Genomic DNA, 22,800 nt, shown 5'->3' on the forward strand with positions numbered 1-22,800 from the left:
AGCCTTATGACGTTGATTTCATGGCTGAGTGATATTCCATTGTACATAAGGACCACAACTTCTTTATCCATTTTTCTCTTTCCTGGGATATTTAAGGTGTAACGAAGTGGAGGTTCTTGTCAACAGAGCAGCCCTAAACTTTGGGGTGCTTGTGTCTTGCTGATTTTTAGTTTTCCCAATTTATACGCCCATGAGTGGAAGTGCCCTATGCTCTCTAAGCTGAGTTTTGTAAATGTTTCAGGACACACCGTACACTTCTCCAGAGTGGCTGTTGGCAATTTACATCCCGCCCATCAGCGTAGCAAGGCTCCCGTTTCTCCGTGGCCTGTCCTGCATTTCTGGTTTTGACACTTTATTCAGCATGGCCCTTTTGACCGATGGGAAGCGAGACTTCTTTGTAGCGCTGATTTGCCTTCCCAGGTTGCTTGGTTGGCCAAAAAGGGCGTATGCGTTTTTTCCTGAATATATTCAGGAAAAAACGCATACGCCCTTTTTGGCCAAGGGCGTATGCGTTTTTTCCTGAATATATTCAGGAAAAAACGCATACGCCCTTTTTGGCCAAGGGCATCATTGTCGAGGTTTTGCCGCTTTTCCTGTGCTTTAAAGGCGATTCGAATCTGCCTCCTGAAATCTGTTTCCTGCAATTCTGCCTTGCTTTCAAATCCTCTTTGTTGCCTTCCCTCAATATATTTGTAGACGAGAGTTATCATTTATAAGTCTGCAGGTTTGTGAATTGCAGTGCCCCTGAGCTCCATTTTTCAACTCGCTCTCTTGGGAGCTGGCCGCAAAAGCGCAGGATTGCTTTAGGCCCTATTCTGCTTCCGGGCGGCAGACTGAGCCTGTGGTTAATTCTTCTTCCTGATGGGAAAATAGAGTGACCTGTGCCTGTCCCAACACCTAGAGCTAGTCTCTCATTGGTTCCCCGTCTTCCCGTTCACCCTCAGTTCAAATTGCCACCTGTATGGAACAGGAGGTTAAAGGTGCTGATTCTCCAATGAGGGAGATTGCTAGTAAATCGGCTGGAATGGCGAACCCGAGCACAAGGAGACGAGAAATGAGGTGCGTTTTAGAAACCTTTCCCGATCACTCGGTTGACCATCTTCTGGGTTTCTCATGCATGTTTTCGATGTAGGAAGATGCCCTTGAACCTGGAGATTTGGGACCCATGGGATGGGTACCACGCAGTATTACTTTAAAGCGTCTGCGTTTGCTCACCGAACCTCACCAAACCCCTCAGCCCCAAGAGTGTCCACCCTTATGTCTCAATCAGCTGCGGGTCTAGATATGGTCAATCCAGGTGGCATCACAGCGCCTGAACGAATTTTGTAAGAATTTCTCTCCCTTTCACTGTCTTTGTTTCACGGGTTTTTAAAATTAATTGAGTTTTATAATGGGGTTTAGCTGCTTTTCACTGCTGTGTTTATGCAGCTTTACACCCACTTGACTCACTTACAGAGAGATATCAATACATAGGTTTTAAGATTCTTACTAGTCAGATATACTCTTGGGCGGTGAATAGGGGGTGTTGAGTCCAGTTCCCTGAGCAAGGAGTAGGTCTTGTCTATTACGTATTGGGTTTATGGAACGGTATCTGAGCTAATTTGAAACCCTTGTTTTATGCATCACCCCACCTCACCTTTGCCGTTAGGCAACCATAGTGTGTTTTCTAACCGTGTGACTCTGTTCTGTTTTGTAATTCAGTTCAAGGGCAGCGGTTTTTACATTCCCTCTATAGGTGATATCTTATGATAAGTGTCTTTTTCTGTGTGACTTATTTGACTTAGAATCGTCGTACCTAAATCCACTCATCATGCTGCTACTAGCCTTATGACGTTGATTTCATGGCTGAGTGATATTCCATTGTACATAAGGACCACAACTTCTTTATCCATTTTTCTCTTTCCTGGGATATTTAAGGTGTAACGAAGTGGAGGTTCTTGTCAACAGAGCAGCCCTAAACTTTGGGGTGCTTGTGTCTTGCTGATTTTTAGTTTTCCCAATTTATACGCCCATGAGTGGAAGTGCCCTATGCTCTCTAAGCTGAGTTTTGTAAATGTTTCAGGACACACCGTACACTTCTCCAGAGTGGCTGTTGGCAATTTACATCCCGCCCATCAGCGTAGCAAGGCTCCCGTTTCTCCGTGGCCTGTCCTGCATTTCTGGTTTTGACACTTTATTCAGCATGGCCCTTTTGACCGATGGGAAGCAAGACTTCTTTGTAGCGCTGATTTGCCTTTCCAGGTTGCTTGGTTGGCCAAAAAGGGCGTATGCGTTTTTTCCTGAATATATTCAGGAAAAAACGCATACGCCCTTTTTGGCCAAGGGCATCATTGTCGAGGTTTTGCCGCTTTTCCTGTGCTTTAAAGGCGATTCGAATCTGCCTCCTGAAATCTGTTTCCTGCAATTCTGCCTTGCTTTCAAATCCTCTTTGTTGCCTTCCCTCAATATATTTGTAGACGAGAGTTATCATTTATAAGTCTGCAGGTTTGTGAATTGCAGTGCCCCTGAGCTCCATTTTTCAACTCGCTCTCTTGGGAGCTGGCCGCAAAAGCGCAGGACTGCTTTAGGCCCTATTCTGCTTCCGGGCGGCAGACTGAGCCTGTGGTTAATTCTTCTTCCTGATGGGAAAATAGAGTGACCTGTGCCTGTCCCAACACCTAGAGCTAGTCTCTCATTGGTTCCCCGTCTTCCCGTTCACCCTCAGTTCAAATTGCCACCTGTATGGAACAGGAGGTTAAAGGTGCTGATTCTCCAAGGAGGGAGATTGCTAGTAAAGCGGCTGGAATGGCGAACCCGAGCACAAGGAGACGAGAAATGAGGTGCGTTTTAGAAACCTTTCCCGATCACTCGGTGGACCATCTTCTGGGTTTCTCATGCATGTTTTCGATGTAGGAAGATGCCCTTGAACCTGGAGATTTGGGACCCATGGGATGGGTACCACGCAGTATTACTTTAAAGCGTCTGCGTTTGCTCACCGAACCTCACCAAACCCCTCAGCCCCAAGAGTGTCCACCCTTATGTCTCAATCAGCTGCGGGTCTAGATATGGTCAATCCAGGTGGCATCACAGCGCCTGAACGAATTTTGTAAGAATTTCTCTCCCTTTCACTGTCTTTGTTTCACGGGTTTTTAAAATTAATTGAGTTTTATAATGGGGTTTAGCTGCTTTTCACTGCTGTGTTTATGCAGCTTTACACCCACTTGACTCACTTACAGAGAGATATCAATACATAGGTTTTAAGATTCTTACTAGTCAGATATACTCTTGGGCGGTGAATAGGGGGTGTTGAGTCCAGTTCCCTGAGCAAGGAGTAGGTCTTGTCTATTACGTATTGGGTTTATGGAACGGTATCTGAGCTAATTTGAAACCCTTGTTTTATGCATCACCCCACCTCACCTTTGCCGTTAGGCAGCCATAGTGTGTTTTCTAACCGTGTGACTCTGTTCTGTTTTGTAATTCAGTTCAAGGGCAGCGGTTTTTACATTCCCTCTATAGGTGATATCTTATGATAAGTGTCTTTTTCTGTGTGACTTATTTGACTTAGAATCGTTGTACCTAAATCCACTCATCATGCTGCTACTAGCCTTATGACGTTGATTTCATGGCTGAGTGATATTCCATTGTACATAAGGACCACAACTTCTTTATCCATTTTTCTCTTTCCTGGGATATTTAAGGTGTAACGAAGTGGAGGTTCTTGTCAACAGAGCAGCCCTAAACTTTGGGGTGCTTGTGTCTTGCTGATTTTTAGTTTTCCCAATTTATACGCCCATGAGTGGAAGTGCCCTATGCTCTCTAAGCTGAGTTTTGTAAATGTTTCAGGACACACCGTACACTTCTCCAGAGTGGCTGTTGGCAATTTACATCCCGCCCATCAGCGTAGCAAGGCTCCCGTTTCTCCGTGGCCTGTCCTGCATTTCTGGTTTTGACACTTTATTCAGCATGGCCCTTTTGACCGATGGGAAGCGAGACTTCTTTGTAGCGCTGATTTGCCTTTCCAGGTTGCTTGGTTGGCCAAAAAGGGCGTATGCGTTTTTTCCTGAATATATTCAGGAAAAAACGCATACGCCCTTTTTGGCCAAGGGCATCATTGTCGAGGTTTTGCCGCTTTTCCTGTGCTTTAAAGGCGATTCGAATCTGCCTCCTGAAATCTGTTTCCTGCAATTCTGCCTTGCTTTCAAATCCTCTTTGTTGCCTTCCCTCAATATATTTGTAGACGAGAGTTATCATTTATAAGTCTGCAGATTTGTGAATTGCAGTGCCCCTGAGCTCCATTTTTCAACTCGCTCTCTTGGGAGCTGGCCGCAAAAGCGCAGGATTGCTTTAGGCCCTATTCTGCTTCCGGGCGGCAGACTGAGCCTGTGGTTAATTCTTCTTCCTGATGGGAAAATAGAGTGACCTGTGCCTGTCCCAACACCTAGAGCTAGTCTCTCATTGGTTCCCCATCTTCCCGTTCACCCTCAGTTCAAATTGCCACCTGTATGGAACAGGAGGTTAAAGGTGCTGATTCTCCAAGGAGGGAGATTGCTAGTAAAGCGGCTGGAATGGCGAACCCGAGCACAAGGAGACGAGAAATGAGGTGCGTTTTAGAAACCTTTCCCGATCACTCGGTGGACCATCTTCTGGGTTTCTCATGCATGTTTTCGATGTAGGAAGATGCCCTTGAACCTGGAGATTTGGGACCCATGGGATGGGTACCACGCAGTATTACTTTAAAGCGTCTGCGTTTGCTCACCGAACCTCACCAAACCCCTCAGCCCCAAGAGTGTCCTCCCTTATGTCTCAATCAGCTGCGGGTCTAGATATGGTCAATCCAGGTGGCATCACAGCGCCTGAACGAATTTTGTAAGAATTTCTCTCCCTTTCACTGTCTTTGTTTCACGGGTTTTTAAAATTAATTGAGTTTTATAATGGGGTTTAGCTGCTTTTCACTGCTGTGTTTATGCAGCTTTACACCCACTTGACTCACTTACAGAGAGATATCAATACATAGGTTTTAAGATTCTTACTAGTCAGATATACTCTTGGGCGGTGAATAGGGGGTGTTGAGTCCAGTTCCCTGAGCAAGGAGTAGGTCTTGTCTATTACGTATTGGGTTTATGGAACGGTATCTGAGCTAATTTGAAACCCTTGTTTTATGCATCACCCCACCTCACCTTTGCCGTTAGGCAGCCATAGTGTGTTTTCTAACCGTGTGACTCTGTTCTGTTTTGTAATTCAGTTCAAGGGCAGCGGTTTTTACATTCCCTCTATCGGTGATATCTTATGATAAGTGTCTTTTTCTGTGTGACTTATTTGACTTAGAATCGTCGTACCTAAATCCACTCATCATGCTGCTACTAGCCTTATGACGTTGATTTCATGGCTGAGTGATATTCCATTGTACATAAGGACCACAACTTCTTTATCCATTTTTCTCTTTCCTGGGATATTTAAGGTGTAACGAAGTGGAGGTTCTTGTCAACAGAGCAGCCCTAAACTTTGGGGTGCTTTTGTCTTGCTGATTTTTAGTTCTCCCAATTTATACACCCATGAGTGGAAGTGCCCTATGCTCTCTAAGCTGAGTTTTGTAAATGTTTCAAGACACACCGTACACTTCTCCAGAGTGGCTGTTGGCAATTTACATCCCGCCCATCAGCGTAGCAAGGCTCCCGTTTCTCCGTGGCCTGTCCTGCATTTCTGGTTTTGACACTTTATTCAGCATGGCCCTTTTGACCGATGGGAAGCGAGACTTCTTTGTAGCGCTGATTTGCCTTTCCAGGTTGCTTGGTTGGCCAAAAAGGGCGTATGCGTTTTTTCCTGAATATATTCAGGAAAAAACGCATACGCCCTTTTTGGCCAAGGGCATCATTGTCGAGGTTTTGCCGCTTTTCCTGTGCTTTAAAGGCGATTCGAATCTGCCTCCTGAAATCTGTTTCCTGCATTTCTGCCTTGCTTTCAAATCCTCTTTGTTGCCTTCCCTCAATATATTTGTAGACGAGAGTTATCATTTATAAGTCTGCAGGTTTGTGAATTGCAGTGCCCTTGAGCTCCATTTTTCAACTCGCTCTCTAGGGAGCTGGCCGCAAAAGCGCAGGATTGCTTTAGGCCCTATTCTGCTTCCGGGCGGCAGACTGAGCCTGTGGTTAATTCTTCTTCCTGATGGGAAAATAGAGTGACCTGTGCCTGTCCCAACACCTAGAGCTAGTCTCTCATTGGTTCCCCCTCTTCCCGTTCACCCTCAGGACAAATTGCAACCTGTATGGAACAGGAGGTTAAAGGTGCTGATTCTCCAAGGAGGGAGATTGCTAGTAAAGCGGCTGGAATGGCAAACCCGAGCACAAGGAGATGAGAAATGAGGTGCGTTTTAGAAACCTTTCCCGATCACTCGGTGGACCATCTTCTGGGTTTCTCATGCATGTTTTCGATGTAGGAAGATGCCCTTGAACCTGGAGATTTGGGACCCATGGGATGGGTACCACGCAGTATTACTTTAAAGCGTCTGCGTTTGCTCACCGAACCTCACCAAACCCCTCAGCCCCAAGAGTGTCCACCCTTATGTCTCAATCAGCTGCGGGTCTAGATATGGTCAATCCAGGTGGCATCACGGCGCCTGAACGAATTTTGTAAGAATTTCTCTCCCTTTCACTGTCTTTGTTTCACGGGTTTTTAAAATTAATTGAGTTTTATAATGGGGTTTAGCTGCTTTTCACTGCTGTTTTTATGCAGCTTTACACCCACTTGACTCACTTACAGAGAGATATCAATACATAGGTTTTAAGATTCTTACTAGTCAGATATACTCTTGGGCGGTGAATAGGGGATGTTGAGTCCAGTTCCCTGAGCAAGGAGTAGGTCTTGTCTATTACATATTGGGTTTATGGAACGGTATCTGAGCTAATTTGAAACCCTTGTTTTATGCATCACCCCACCTCACCTTTGCCGTTAGGCAGCCATAGTGTGTTTTCTAACCGTGTGACTCTGTTCTGTTTTGTAATTCAGTTCAAGGGCAGCGGTTTTTACATTCCCTCTATCGGTGATATCTTATGATAAGTGTCTTTTTCTGTGTGACTTATTTGACTTAGAATCGTCGTACCTAAATCCACTCATCATGCTGCTACTAGCCTTATGACGTTGATTTCATGGCTGAGTGATATTCCATTGTACATGAGGACCACAACTTCTTTATCCATTTTTCTCTTTCCTGGGATATTTAAGGTGTAACGAAGTGGAGGTTCTTGTCAACAGAGCAGCCCTAAACTTTGGGGTGCTTGTGTCTTGCTGATTTTTAGTTTTCCCAATTTATACGCCCATGAGTGGAAGTGCCCTATGCTCTCTAAGCTGAGTTTTGTAAATGTTTCAGGACACACCGTACACTTCTCCAGAGTGGCTGTTGGCAATTTACATCCCGCCCATCAGCGTAGCAAGGCTCCCGTTTCTCCGTGGCCTGTCCTGCATTTCTGGTTTTGACACTTTATTCAACATGGCCCTTTTGACCGATGGGAAGCGAGACTTCTTTGTAGCGCTGATTTGCCTTTCCAGGTTGCTTGGTTGGCCAAAAAGGGCGTATGCGTTTTTTCCTGAATATATTCAGGAAAAAACGCATACGCCCTTTTTGGCCAAGGGCATCATTGTCGAGGTTTTGCCGCTTTTCCTGTGCTTTAAAGGCGATTCGAATCTGCCTCCTGAAATCTGTTTCCTGCAATTCTGCCTTGCTTTCAAATCCTCTTTGTTGCCTTCCCTCAATATATTTGTAGACGAGAGTTATCATTTATAAGTCTGCAGGTTTGTGAATTGCAGTGCCCCTGAGCTCCATTTTTCAACTCGCTCTCTTGGGAGCTGGCCGCAAAAGCGCAGGATTGCTTTAGGCCCTATTCTGCTTCCGGGCGGCAGACTGAGCCTGTGGTTAATTCTTCTTCCTGATGGGAAAATAGAGTGACCTGTGCCTGTCCCAACACCTAGAGCTAGTCTCTCATTGGTTCCCCGTCTTCCCGTTCACCCTCAGTTCAAATTGCCACCTGTATGGAACAGGAGGTTAAAGGTGCTGATTCTCCAAGGAGGGAGATTGCTAGTAAAGCGGCTGGAATGGCGAACCCGAGCACAAGGAGACGAGAAATGAGGTGCGTTTTAGAAACCTTTCCCGATCACTCGGTGGACCATCTTCTGGGTTTCTCATGCATGTTTTCGATGTAGGAAGATGCCCTTGAACCTGGAGATTTGGGACCCATGGGATGGGTACCACGCAGTATTACTTTAAAGCGTCTGCGTTTGCTCACCGAACCTCACCAAACCCCTCAGCCCCAAGAGTGTCCACCCTTATGTCTCAATCAGCTGCGGGTCTAGATATGGTCAATCCAGGTGGCATCACAGCGCCTGAACGAATTTTGTAAGAATTTCTCTCCGTTTCACTGTCTTTGTTTCACGGGATTTTAAAATTAATTGAGTTTTATAATGGGGTTTAGCTGCTTTTCACTGCTGTGTTTATGCAGCTTTACACCCACTTGACTCACTTACAGAGAGATATCAATACATAGGTTTTAAGATTCTTACTAGTCAGATATACTCTTGGGCGGTGAATAGGGGGTGTTGAGTCCAGTTCCCTGAGCAAGGAGTAGGTCTTGTCTATTACGTATTGGGTTTATGGAACGGTATCTGAGCTAATTTGAAACCCTTGTTTTATGCATCACCCCACCTCACCTTTGCCGTTAGGCAACCATAGTGTGTTTTCTAACCGTGTGACTCTGTTCTGTTTTGTAATTCAGTTCAAGGGCAGCGGTTTTTACATTCCCTCTATAGGAGATATCTTATGATAAGTGTCTTTTTCTGTGTGACTTATTTGACTTAGAATCGTCGTACCTAAATCCACTCATCATGCTGCTACTAGCCTTATGACGTTGATTTCATGGCTGAGTGATATTCCATTGTACATAAGGACCACAACTTCTTTATCCATTTTTCTCTTTCCTGGGATATTTAAGGTGTAACGAAGTGGAGGTTCTTGTCAACAGAGCAGCCCTAAACTTTGGGGTGCTTGTGTCTTGCTGATTTTTAGTTTTCCCAATTTATACGCCCATGAGTGGAAGTGCCCTATGCTCTCTAAGCTGAGTTTTGTAAATGTTTCAGGACACACCGTACACTTCTCCAGAGTGGCTGTTGGCAATTTACATCCCGCCCATCAGCGTAGCAAGGCTCCCGTTTCTCCGTGGCCTGTCCTGCATTTCTGGTTTTGACACTTTATTCAGCATGGCCCTTTTGACCGATGGGAAGCGAGACTTCTTTGTAGCGCTGATTTGCCTTTCCAGGTTGCTTGGTTGGCCAAAAAGGGCGTATGCGTTTTTTCCTGAATATATTCAGGAAAAAACGCATACGCCCTTTTTGGCCAAGGGCATCATTGTCGAGGTTTTGCCGCTTTTCCTGTGCTTTAAAGGCGATTCGAATCTGCCTCCTGAAATCTGTTTCCTGCAATTCTGCCTTGCTTTCAAATCCTCTTTGTTGCCTTCCCTCAATATATTTGTAGACGAGAGTTATCATTTATAAGTCTGCAGGTTTGTGAATTGCAGTGCCCCTGAGCTCCATTTTTCAACTCGCTCTCTTGGGAGCTGGCCGCAAAAGCGCAGGATTGCTTTAGGCCCTATTCTGCTTCCGGGCGGCAGACTGAGCCTGTGGTTAATTCTTCTTCCTGATGGGAAAATAGAGTGACCTGTGCCTGTCCCAACACCTAGAGCTAGTCTCTCATTGGTTCCCCGTCTTCCCGTTCACCCTCAGTTCAAATTGCCACCTGTATGGAACAGGAGGTTAAAGGTGCTGATTCTCCAAGGAGGGAGATTGCTAGTAAAGCGGCTGGAATGGCGAACCCGAGCACAAGGAGACGAGAAATGAGGTGCGTTTTAGAAACCTTTCCCGATCACTCGGTGGACCATCTTCTGGGTTTCTCATGCATGTTTTCGATGTAGGAAGATGCCCTTGAACCTGGAGATTTGGGACCCATGGGATGGGTACCACGCAGTATTACTTTAAAGCGTCTGCGTTTGCTCACCGAACCTCACCAAACCCCTCAGCCCCAAGAGTGTCCACCCTTATGTCTCAATCAGCTGCGGGTCTAGATATGGTCAATCCAGGTGGCATCACAGCGCCTGAACGAATTTTGTAAGAATTTCTCTCCCTTTCACTGTCTTTGTTTCACGGGTTTTTAAAATTAATTGAGTTTTATAATGGGGTTTAGCTGCTTTTCACTGCTGTGTTTATGCAGCTTTACACCCACTTGACTCACTTACAGAGAGATATCAATACATAGGTTTTAAGATTCTTACTAGTCAGATATACTCTTGGGCGGTGAATAGGGGGTGTTGAGTCCAGTTCCCTGAGCAAGGAGTAGGTCTTGTCTATTACGTATTGGGTTTATGGAACGGTATCTGAGCTAATTTGAAACCCTTGTTTTATGCATCACCCCACCTCACCTTTGCCGTTAGGCAGCCATAGTGTGTTTTCTAACCGTGTGACTCTGTTCTGTTTTGTAATTCAGTTCAAGGGCAGCGGTTTTTACATTCCCTCTATAGGTGATATCTTATGATAAGTGTCTTTTTCTGTGTGACTTATTTGACTTAGAATCGTTGTACCTAAATCCACTCATCATGCTGCTACTAGCCTTATGACGTTGATTTCATGGCTGAGTGATATTCCATTGTACATAAGGACCACAACTTCTTTATCCATTTTTCTCTTTCCTGGGATATTTAAGGTGTAACGAAGTGGAGGTTCTTGTCAACAGAGCAGCCCTAAACTTTGGGGTGCTTGTGTCTTGCTGATTTTTAGTTTTCCCAATTTATACGCCCATGAGTGGAAGTGCCCTATGCTCTCTAAGCTGAGTTTTGTAAATGTTTCAGGACACACCGTACACTTCTCCAGAGTGGCTGTTGGCAATTTACATCCCGCCCATCAGCGTAGCAAGGCTCCCGTTTCTCCGTGGCCTGTCCTGCATTTCTGGTTTTGACACTTTATTCAGCATGGCCCTTTTGACCGATGGGAAGCGAGACTTCTTTGTAGCGCTGATTTGCCTTTCCAGGTTGCTTGGTTGGCCAAAAAGGGCGTATGCGTTTTTTCCTGAATATATTCAGGAAAAAACGCATACGCCCTTTTTGGCCAAGGGCATCATTGTCGAGGTTTTGCCGCTTTTCCTGTGCTTTAAAGGCGATTCGAATCTGCCTCCTGAAATCTGTTTCCTGCAATTCTGCCTTGCTTTCAAATCCTCTTTGTTGCCTTCCCTCAATATATTTGTAGACGAGAGTTATCATTTATAAGTCTGCAGATTTGTGAATTGCAGTGCCCCTGAGCTCCATTTTTCAACTCGCTCTCTTGGGAGCTGGCCGCAAAAGCGCAGGATTGCTTTAGGCCCTATTCTGCTTCCGGGCGGCAGACTGAGCCTGTGGTTAATTCTTCTTCCTGATGGGAAAATAGAGTGACCTGTGCCTGTCCCAACACCTAGAGCTAGTCTCTCATTGGTTCCCCATCTTCCCGTTCACCCTCAGTTCAAATTGCCACCTGTATGGAACAGGAGGTTAAAGGTGCTGATTCTCCAAGGAGGGAGATTGCTAGTAAAGCGGCTGGAATGGCGAACCCGAGCACAAGGAGACGAGAAATGAGGTGCGTTTTAGAAACCTTTCCCGATCACTCGGTGGACCATCTTCTGGGTTTCTCATGCATGTTTTCGATGTAGGAAGATGCCCTTGAACCTGGAGATTTGGGACCCATGGGATGGGTACCACGCAGTATTACTTTAAAGCGTCTGCGTTTGCTCACCGAACCTCACCAAACCCCTCAGCCCCAAGAGTGTCCTCCCTTATGTCTCAATCAGCTGCGGGTCTAGATATGGTCAATCCAGGTGGCATCACAGCGCCTGAACGAATTTTGTAAGAATTTCTCTCCCTTTCACTGTCTTTGTTTCACGGGTTTTTAAAATTAATTGAGTTTTATAATGGGGTTTAGCTGCTTTTCACTGCTGTGTTTATGCAGCTTTACACCCACTTGACTCACTTACAGAGAGATATCAATACATAGGTTTTAAGATTCTTACTAGTCAGATATACTCTTGGGCGGTGAATAGGGGGTGTTGAGTCCAGTTCCCTGAGCAAGGAGTAGGTCTTGTCTATTACGTATTGGGTTTATGGAACGGTATCTGAGCTAATTTGAAACCCTTGTTTTATGCATCACCCCACCTCACCTTTGCCGTTAGGCAGCCATAGTGTGTTTTCTAACCGTGTGACTCTGTTCTGTTTTGTAATTCAGTTCAAGGGCAGCGGTTTTTACATTCCCTCTATCGGTGATATCTTATGATAAGTGTCTTTTTCTGTGTGACTTATTTGACTTAGAATCGTCGTACCTAAATCCACTCATCATGCTGCTACTAGCCTTATGACGTTGATTTCATGGCTGAGTGATATTCCATTGTACATAAGGACCACAACTTCTTTATCCATTTTTCTCTTTCCTGGGATATTTAAGGTGTAACGAAGTGGAGGTTCTTGTCAACAGAGCAGCCCTAAACTTTGGGGTGCTTTTGTCTTGCTGATTTTTAGTTCTCCCAATTTATACACCCATGAGTGGAAGTGCCCTATGCTCTCTAAGCTGAGTTTTGTAAATGTTTCAAGACACACCGTACACTTCTCCAGAGTGGCTGTTGGCAATTTACATCCCGCCCATCAGCGTAGCAAGGCTCCCGTTTCTCCGTGGCCTGTCCTGCATTTCTGGTTTTGACACTTTATTCAGCATGGCCCTTTTGACCGATGGGAAGCGAGACTTCTTTGTAGCGCTGATTTGCCTTTCCAGGTTGCTTGGTTGGCCAAAAAGGGCGTATGCGTTTTTTCCTGAATATATTCAGGAAAAAACGCATACGCCCTTTTTGGCCAAGGGCATCATTGTCGAGGTTTTGCCGCTTTTCCTGTGCTTTAAAGGCGATTCGAATCTGCCTCCTGAAATCTGTTTCCTGCATTTCTGCCTTGCTTTCAAATCCTCTTTGTTGCCTTCCCTCAATATATTTGTAGACGAGAGTTATCATTTATAAGTCTGCAGGTTTGTGAATTGCAGTGCCCTTGAGCTCCATTTTTCAACTCGCTCTCTAGGGAGCTGGCCGCAAAAGCGCAGGATTGCTTTAGGCCCTATTCTGCTTCCGGGCGGCAGACTGAGCCTGTGGTTAATTCTTCTTCCTGATGGGAAAATAGAGTGACCTGTGCCTGTCCCAACACCTAGAGCTAGTCTCTCATTGGTTCCCCCTCTTCCCGTTCACCCTCAGGACAAATTGCAACCTGTATGGAACAGGAGGTTAAAGGTGCTGATTCTCCAAGGAGGGAGATTGCTAGTAAAGCGGCTGGAATGGCAAACCCGAGCACAAGGAGATGAGAAATGAGGTGCGTTTTAGAAACCTTTCCCGATCACTCGGTGGACCATCTTCTGGGTTTCTCATGCATGTTTTCGATGTAGGAAGATGCCCTTGAACCTGGAGATTTGGGACCCATGGGATGGGTACCACGCAGTATTACTTTAAAGCGTCTGCGTTTGCTCACCGAACCTCACCAAACCCCTCAGCCCCAAGAGTGTCCACCCTTATGTCTCAATCAGCTGCGGGTCTAGATATGGTCAATCCAGGTGGCATCACGGCGCCTGAACGAATTTTGTAAGAATTTCTCTCCCTTTCACTGTCTTTGTTTCACGGGTTTTTAAAATTAATTGAGTTTTATAATGGGGTTTAGCTGCTTTTCACTGCTGTTTTTATGCAGCTTTACACCCACTTGACTCACTTACAGAGAGATATCAATACATAGGTTTTAAGATTCTTACTAGTCAGATATACTCTTGGGCGGTGAATAGGGGATGTTGAGTCCAGTTCCCTGAGCAAGGAGTAGGTCTTGTCTATTACATATTGGGTTTATGGAACGGTATCTGAGCTAATTTGAAACCCTTGTTTTATGCATCACCCCACCTCACCTTTGCCGTTAGGCAGCCATAGTGTGTTTTCTAACCGTGTGACTCTGTTCTGTTTTGTAATTCAGTTCAAGGGCAGCGGTTTTTACATTCCCTCTATCGGTGATATCTTATGATAAGTGTCTTTTTCTGTGTGACTTATTTGACTTAGAATCGTCGTACCTAAATCCACTCATCATGCTGCTACTAGCCTTATGACGTTGATTTCATGGCTGAGTGATATTCCATTGTACATGAGGACCACAACTTCTTTATCCATTTTTCTCTTTCCTGGGATATTTAAGGTGTAACGAAGTGGAGGTTCTTGTCAACAGAGCAGCCCTAAACTTTGGGGTGCTTGTGTCTTGCTGATTTTTAGTTTTCCCAATTTATACGCCCATGAGTGGAAGTGCCCTATGCTCTCTAAGCTGAGTTTTGTAAATGTTTCAGGACACACCGTACACTTCTCCAGAGTGGCTGTTGGCAATTTACATCCCGCCCATCAGCGTAGCAAGGCTCCCGTTTCTCCGTGGCCTGTCCTGCATTTCTGGTTTTGACACTTTATTCAACATGGCCCTTTTGACCGATGGGAAGCGAGACTTCTTTGTAGCGCTGATTTGCCTTTCCAGGTTGCTTGGTTGGCCAAAAAGGGCGTATGCGTTTTTTCCTGAATATATTCAGGAAAAAACGCATACGCCCTTTTTGGCCAAGGGCATCATTGTCGAGGTTTTGCCGCTTTTCCTGTGCTTTAAAGGCGATTCGAATCTGCCTCCTGAAATCTGTTTCCTGCAATTCTGCCTTGCTTTCAAATCCTCTTTGTTGCCTTCCCTCAATATATTTGTAGACGAGAGTTATCATTTATAAGTCTGCAGGTTTGTGAATTGCAGTGCCCCTGAGCTCCATTTTTCAACTCGCTCTCTTGGGAGCTGGCCGCAAAAGCGCAGGATTGCTTTAGGCCCTATTCTGCTTCCGGGCGGCAGACTGAGCCTGTGGTTAATTCTTCTTCCTGATGGGAAAATAGAGTGACCTGTGCCTGTCCCAACACCTAGAGCTAGTCTCTCATTGGTTCCCCGTCTTCCCGTTCACCCTCAGTTCAAATTGCCACCTGTATGGAACAGGAGGTTAAAGGTGCTGATTCTCCAAGGAGGGAGATTGCTAGTAAAGCGGCTGGAATGGCGAACCCGAGCACAAGGAGACGAGAAATGAGGTGCGTTTTAGAAACCTTTCCCGATCACTCGGTGGACCATCTTCTGGGTTTCTCATGCATGTTTTCGATGTAGGAAGATGCCCTTGAACCTGGAGATTTGGGACCCATGGGATGGGTACCACGCAGTATTACTTTAAAGCGTCTGCGTTTGCTCACCGAACCTCACCAAACCCCTCAGCCCCAAGAGTGTCCACCCTTATGTCTCAATCAGCTGCGGGTCTAGATATGGTCAATCCAGGTGGCATCACAGCGCCTGAACGAATTTTGTAAGAATTTCTCTCCGTTTCACTGTCTTTGTTTCACGGGATTTTAAAATTAATTGAGTTTTATAATGGGGTTTAGCTGCTTTTCACTGCTGTGTTTATGCAGCTTTACACCCACTTGACTCACTTACAGAGAGATATCAATACATAGGTTTTAAGATTCTTACTAGTCAGATATACTCTTGGGCGGTGAATAGGGGGTGTTGAGTCCAGTTCCCTGAGCAAGGAGTAGGTCTTGTCTATTACGTATTGGGTTTATGGAACGGTATCTGAGCTAATTTGAAACCCTTGTTTTATGCATCACCCCACCTCACCTTTGCCGTTAGGCAACCATAGTGTGTTTTCTAACCGTGTGACTCTGTTCTGTTTTGTAATTCAGTTCAAGGGCAGCGGTTTTTACATTCCCTCTATAGGAGATATCTTATGATAAGTGTCTTTTTCTGTGTGACTTATTTGACTTAGAATCGTCGTACCTAAATCCACTCATCATGCTGCTACTAGCCTTATGACGTTGATTTCATGGCTGAGTGATATTCCATTGTACATAAGGACCACAACTTCTTTATCCATTTTTCTCTTTCCTGGGATATTTAAGGTGTAACGAAGTGGAGGTTCTTGTCAACAGAGCAGCCCTAAACTTTGGGGTGCTTGTGTCTTGCTGATTTTTAGTTTTCCCAATTTATACGCCCATGAGTGGAAGTGCCCTATGCTCTCTAAGCTGAGTTTTGTAAATGTTTCAGGACACACCGTACACTTCTCCAGAGTGGCTGTTGGCAATTTACATCCCGCCCATCAGCGTAGCAAGGCTCCCGTTTCTCCGTGGCCTGTCCTGCATTTCTGGTTTTGACACTTTATTCAGCATGGCCCTTTTGACCGATGGGAAGCGAGACTTCTTTGTAGCGCTGATTTGCCTTTCCAGGTTGCTTGGTTGGCCAAAAAGGGCGTATGCGTTTTTTCCTGAATATATTCAGGAAAAAACGCATACGCCCTTTTTGGCCAAGGGCATCATTGTCGAGGTTTTGCCGCTTTTCCTGTGCTTTAAAGGCGATTCGAATCTGCCTCCTGAAATCTGTTTCCTGCAATTCTGCCTTGCTTTCAAATCCTCTTTGTTGCCTTCCCTCAATATATTTGTAGACGAGAGTTATCATTTATAAGTCTGCAGGTTTGTGAATTGCAGTGCCCCTGAGCTCCATTTTTCAACTCGCTCTCTTGGGAGCTGGCCGCAAAAGCGCAGGATTGCTTTAGGCCCTATTCTGCTTCCGGGCGGCAGACTGAGCCTGTGGTTAATTCTTCTTCCTGATGGGAAAATAGAGTGACCTGTGCCTGTCCCAACACCTAGAGCTAGTCTCTCATTGGTTCCCCGTCTTCCCGTTCACCCTCAGTTCAAATTGCCACCTGTATGGAACAGGAGGTTAAAGGTGCTGATTCTCCAAGGAGGGAGATTGCTAGTAAAGCGGCTGGAATGGCGAACCCGAGCACAAGGAGACGAGAAATGAGGTGCGTTTTAGAAACCTTTCCCGATCACTCGGTGGACCATCTTCTGGGTTTCTCATGCATGTTTTCGATGTAGGAAGATGCCCTTGAACCTGGAGATTTGGGACCCATGGGATGGGTACCACGCAGTATTACTTTAAAGCGTCTGCGTTTGCTCACCGAACCTCACCAAACCCCTCAGCCCCAAGAGTGTCCACCCTTATGTCTCAATCAGCTGCGGGTCTAGATATGGTCAATCCAGGTGGCATCACAGCGCCTGAACGAATTTTGTAAGAATTTCTCTCCCTTTCACTGTCTTTGTTTCACGGGTTTTTAAAATTAATTGAGTTTTATAATGGGGTTTAGCTGCTTTTCACTGCTGTGTTTATGCAGCTTTACACCCACTTGACTCACTTACAGAGAGATATCAATACATAGGTTTTAAGATTCTTACTAGTCAGATATACTCTGGGCGGTGAATAGGGGGTGTTGAGTCCAGTTCCCTGAGCAAGGAGTAGGTCTTGTCTATTACGTATTGGGTTTATGGAACGGTATCTGAGCTAATTTGAAACCCTTGTTTTATGCATCACCCCACCTCACCTTTGCCGTTAGGCAGCCATAGTGTGTTTTCTAACCGTGTGACTCTGTTCTGTTTTCTAATTCAGTTCAAGGGCAGCGGTTTTTACATTCCCTCTATAGGTGATATCTTATGATAAGTGTCTTTTTCTGTGTGACTTATTTGACTTAGAATCGTCGTACCTAAATCCACTCATCATGCTGCTACTAGCCTTATGACGTTGATTTCATGGCTGAGTGATATTCCATTGTACATAAGGACCACAACTTCTTTATCCATTTTTCTCTTTCCTGGGATATTTAAGGTGTAACGAAGTGGAGGTTCTTGTCAACAGAGCAGCCCTAAACTTTGGGGTGCTTGTGTCTTGCTGATTTTTAGTTTTCCCAATTTATACGCCCATGAGTGGAAGTGCCCTATGCTCTCTAAGCTGAGTTTTGTAAATGTTTCAGGACACACCGTACACTTCTCCAGAGTGGCTGTTGGCAATTTACATCCCGCCCATCAGCGTAGCAAGGCTCCCGTTTCTCCGTGGCCTGTCCTGCATTTCTGGTTTTGACACTTTATTCAGCATGGCCCTTTTGACCGATGGGAAGCGAGACTTCTTTGTAGCGCTGATTTGCCTTTCCAGGTTGCTTGGTTGGCCAAAAAGGGCGTATGCGTTTTTTCCTGAATATATTCAGGAAAAAACGCATACGCCCTTTTTGGCCAAGGGCATCATTGTCGAGGTTTTGCCGCTTTTCCTGTGCTTTAAAGGCGATTCGAATCTGCCTCCTGAAATCTGTTTCCTTCAATTCTGCCTTGCTTTCAAATCCTCTTTGTTGCCTTCCCTCAATATATTTGTAGACGAGAGTTATCATTTATAAGTCTGCAGATTTGTGAATTGCAGTGCCCCTGAGCTCCATTTTTCAACTCGCTCTCTTGGGAGCTGGCCGCAAAAGCGCAGGATTGCTTTAGGCCCTATTCTGCTTCCGGGCGGCAGACTGAGCCTGTGGTTAATTCTTCTTCCTGATGGGAAAATAGAGTGACCTGTGCCTGTCCCAACACCTAGAGCTAGTCTCTCATTGGTTCCCCATCTTCCCGTTCACCCTCAGTTCAAATTGCCACCTGTATGGAACAGGAGGTTAAAGGTGCTGATTCTCCAAGGAGGGAGATTGCTAGTAAAGCGGCTGGAATGGCGAACCCGAGCACAAGGAGACGAGAAATGAGGTGCGTTTTAGAAACCTTTCCCGATCACTCGGTGGACCATCTTCTGGGTTTCTCATGCATGTTTTCGATGTAGGAAGATGCCCTTGAACCTGGAGATTTGGGACCCATGGGATGGGTACCACGCAGTATTACTTTAAAGCGTCTGCGTTTGCTCACCGAACCTCACCAAACCCCTCAGCCCCAAGAGTGTCCACCCTTATGTCTCAATCAGCTGCGGGTCTAGATATGGTCAATCCAGGTGGCATCACGGCGCCTGAACGAATTTTGTAAGAATTTCTCTCCCTTTCACTGTCTTTGTTTCACGGGTTTTTAAAATTAATTGAGTTTTATAATGGGGTTTAGCTGCTTTTCACTGCTGTTTTTATGCAGCTTTACACCCACTTGACTCACTTACAGAGAGATATCAATACATAGGTTTTAAGATTCTTACTAGTCAGATATACTCTTTGGCGGTGAATAGGGGATGTTGAGTCCAGTTCCCTGAGCAAGGAGTAGGTCTTGTCTATTACATATTGGGTTTATGGAACGGTATCTGAGCTAATTTGAAACCCTTGTTTTATGCATCACCCCACCTCACCTTTCCCGTTAGGCAGCCATAGTGTGTTTTCTAACCGTGTGACTCTGTTCTGTTTTGTAATTCAGTTCAAGGGCAGCGGTTTTTACATTCCCTCTATCGGTGATATCTTATGATAAGTGTCTTTTTCTGTGTGACTTATTTGACTTAGAATCGTCGTACCTAAATCCACTCATCATGCTGCTACTAGCCTTATGACGTTGATTTCATGGCTGAGTGATATTCCATTGTACATGAGGACCACAACTTCTTTATCCATTTTTCTCTTTCCTGGGATATTTAAGGTGTAACGAAGTGGAGGTTCTTGTCAACAGAGCAGCCCTAAACTTTGGGGTGCTTGTGTCTTGCTGATTTTTAGTTTTCCCAATTCATACGCCCATGAGTGGAAGTGCCCTATGCTCTCTAAGCTGAGTTTTGTAAATGTTTCAGGACACAACGTACACTTCTCCAGAGTGGCTGTTGGCAATTTACATCCCGCCCATCAGCGTAGCAAGGCTCCCGTTTCTCCGTGGCCTGTCCTGCATTTCTGGTTTTGACACTTTATTCAGCATGGCCCTTTTGACCGATGGGAAGCGAGACTTCTTTGTAGCGCTGATTTGCCTTTCCAGGTTGCTTGGTTGGCCAAAAAGGGCGTATGCGTTTTTTCCTGAATATATTCAGGAAAAAACGCATACGCCCTTTTTGGCCAAGGGCATCATTGTCGAGGTTTTGCCGCTTTTCCTGTGCTTTAAAGGCGATTCGAATCTGCCTCCTGAAATCTGTTTCCTGCAATTCTGCCTTGCTTTCAAATCCTCTTTGTTGCCTTCCCTCAATATATTTGTAGACGAGAGTTATCATTTATAAGTCTGCAGGTTTGTGAATTGCAGTGCCCCTGAGCTCCATTTTTCAACTCGCTCTCTTGGGAGCTGGCCGCAAAAGCGCAGGATTGCTTTAGGCCCTATTCTGCTTCCGGGCGGCAGACTGAGCCTGTGGTTAATTCTTCTTCCTGATGGGAAAATAGAGTGACCTGTGCCTGTCCCAACACCTAGAGCTAGTCTCTCATTGGTTCCCCGTCTTCCCGTTCACCCTCAGTTCAAATTGCCACCTGTATGGAACAGGAGGTTAAAGGTGCTGATTCTCCAAAGAGGGAGATTGCTAGTAAAGCGGCTGGAATGGCGAACCCGAGCACAAGGAGACGAGAAATGAGGTGCGTTTTAGAAACCTTTCCCGATCACTCGGTGGACCATCTTCTGGGTTTCTCATGCATGTTTTCGATGTAGGAAGATGCCCTTGAACCTGGAGATTTGGGACCCATGGGATGGGTACCACGCAGTATTACTTTAAAGCGTCTGCGTTTGCTCACCGAACCTCACCAAACCCCTCAGCCCCAAGAGTGTCCACCCTTATGTCTCAATCAGCTGCGGGTCTAGATATGGTCAATCCAGGTGGCATCACAGCGCCTGAACGAATTTTGTAAGAATTTCTCTCCCTTTCACTGTCTTTGTTTCACGGGTTTTTAAAATTAATTGAGTTTTATAATGGGGTTTAGCTGCTTTTCACTGCTGTGTTTATGCAGCTTTACACCCACTTGACTCACTTACAGAGAGATATCAATACATAGGTTTTAAGATTCTTACTAGTCAGATATACTGTGGGCGGTGAATAGGGGGTGTTGAGTCCAGTTCCCTGAGCAAGGAGTAGGTCTTGTCTATTACGTATTGGGTTTATGGAACGGTATCTGAGCTAATTTGAAACCCTTGTTTTATGCATCACCCCACCTCACCTTTGCCGTTAGGCAGCCATAGTGTGTTTTCTAACCGTGTGACTCTGTTCTGTTTTCTAATTCAGTTCAAGGGCAGCGGTTTTTACATTCCCTCTATAGGTGATATCTTATGATAAGTGTCTTTTTCTGTGTGACTTATTTGACTTAGAATCGTCGTACCTAAATCCACTCATCATGCTGCTACTAGCCTTATGACGTTGATTTCATGGCTGAGTGATATTCCATTGTACATAAGGACCACAACTTCTTTATCCATTTTTCTCTTTCCTGGGATATTTAAGGTGTAACGAAGTGGAGGTTCTTGTCAACAGAGCAGCCCTAAACTTTGGGGTGCTTGTGTCTTGCTGATTTTTAGTTTTCCCAATTTATACGCCCATGAGTGGAAGTGCCCTATGCTCTCTAAGCTGAGTTTTGTAAATGTTTCAGGACACACCGTACACTTCTCCAGAGTGGCTGTTGGCAATTTACATCCCGCCCATCAGCGTAGCAAGGCTCCCGTTTCTCCGTGGCCTGTCCTGCATTTCTGGTTTTGACACTTTATTCAGCATGGCCCTTTTGACCGATGGGAAGCGAGACTTCTTTGTAGCGCAGATTTGCCTTTCCAGGTTGCTTGGTTGGCCAAAAAGGGCGTATGCGTTTTTTCCTGAATATATTCAGGAAAAAACGCATACGCCCTTTTTGGCCAAGGGCATCATTGTCGAGGTTTTGCCGCTTTTCCTGTGCTTTAAAGGCGATTCGAATCTGCCTCCTGAAATCTGTTTCCTGCAATTCTGCCTTGCTTTCAAATCCTCTTTGTTGCCTTCCCTCAATATATTTGTAGACGAGAGTTATCATTTATAAGTCTGCAGATTTGTGAATTGCAGTGCCCCTGAGCTCCATTTTTCAACTCGCTCTCTTGGGAGCTGGCCGCAAAAGCGCAGGATTGCTTTAGGCCCTATTCTGCTTCCGGGCGGCAGACTGAGCCTGTGGTTAATTCTTCTTCCTGATGGGAAAATAGAGTGACCTGTGCCTGTCCCAACACCTAGAGCTAGTCTCTCATTGGTTCCCCATCTTCCCGTTCACCCTCAGTTCAAATTGCCACCTGTATGGAACAGGAGGTTAAAGGTGCTGATTCTCCAAGGAGGGAGATTGCTAGTAAAGCGGCTGGAATGGCGAACCCGAGCACAAGGAGACGAGAAATGAGGTGCGTTTTAGAAACCTTTCCCGATCACTCGGTGGACCATCTTCTGGGTTTCTCATGCATGTTTTCGATGTAGGAAGATGCCCTTGAACCTGGAGATTTGGGACCCATGGGATGGGTACCACGCAGTATTACTTTAAAGCGTCTGCGTTTGCTCACCGAACCTCACCAAACCCCTCAGCCCCAAGAGTGTCCACCCTTATGTCTCAATCAGCTGCGGGTCTAGATATGGTCAATCCAGGTGGCATCACGGCGCCTGAACGAATTTTGTAAGAATTTCTCTCCCTTTCACTGTCTTTGTTTCACGGGTTTTTAAAATTAATTGAGTTTTATAATGGGGTTTAGCTGCTTTTCACTGCTGTTTTTATGCAGCTTTACACCCACTTGACTCACTTACAGAGAGATATCAATACATAGGTTTTAAGATTCTTACTAGTCAGATATACTCTTTGGCGGTGAATAGGGGATGTTGAGTCCAGTTCCCTGAGCAAGGAGTAGGTCTTGTCTATTACATATTGGGTTTATGGAACGGTATCTGAGCTAATTTGAAACCCTTGTTTTATGCATCACCCCACCTCACCTTTCCCGTTAGGCAGCCATAGTGTGTTTTCTAACCGTGTGACTCT

The sequence above is a fragment of the Eschrichtius robustus genome, chromosome 7 (genome assembly GCF_028021215.1).
Source record: "Eschrichtius robustus isolate mEscRob2 chromosome 7, mEscRob2.pri, whole genome shotgun sequence".
Classification (NCBI taxonomy): Eukaryota; Metazoa; Chordata; class Mammalia; order Artiodactyla; family Eschrichtiidae; genus Eschrichtius; species Eschrichtius robustus.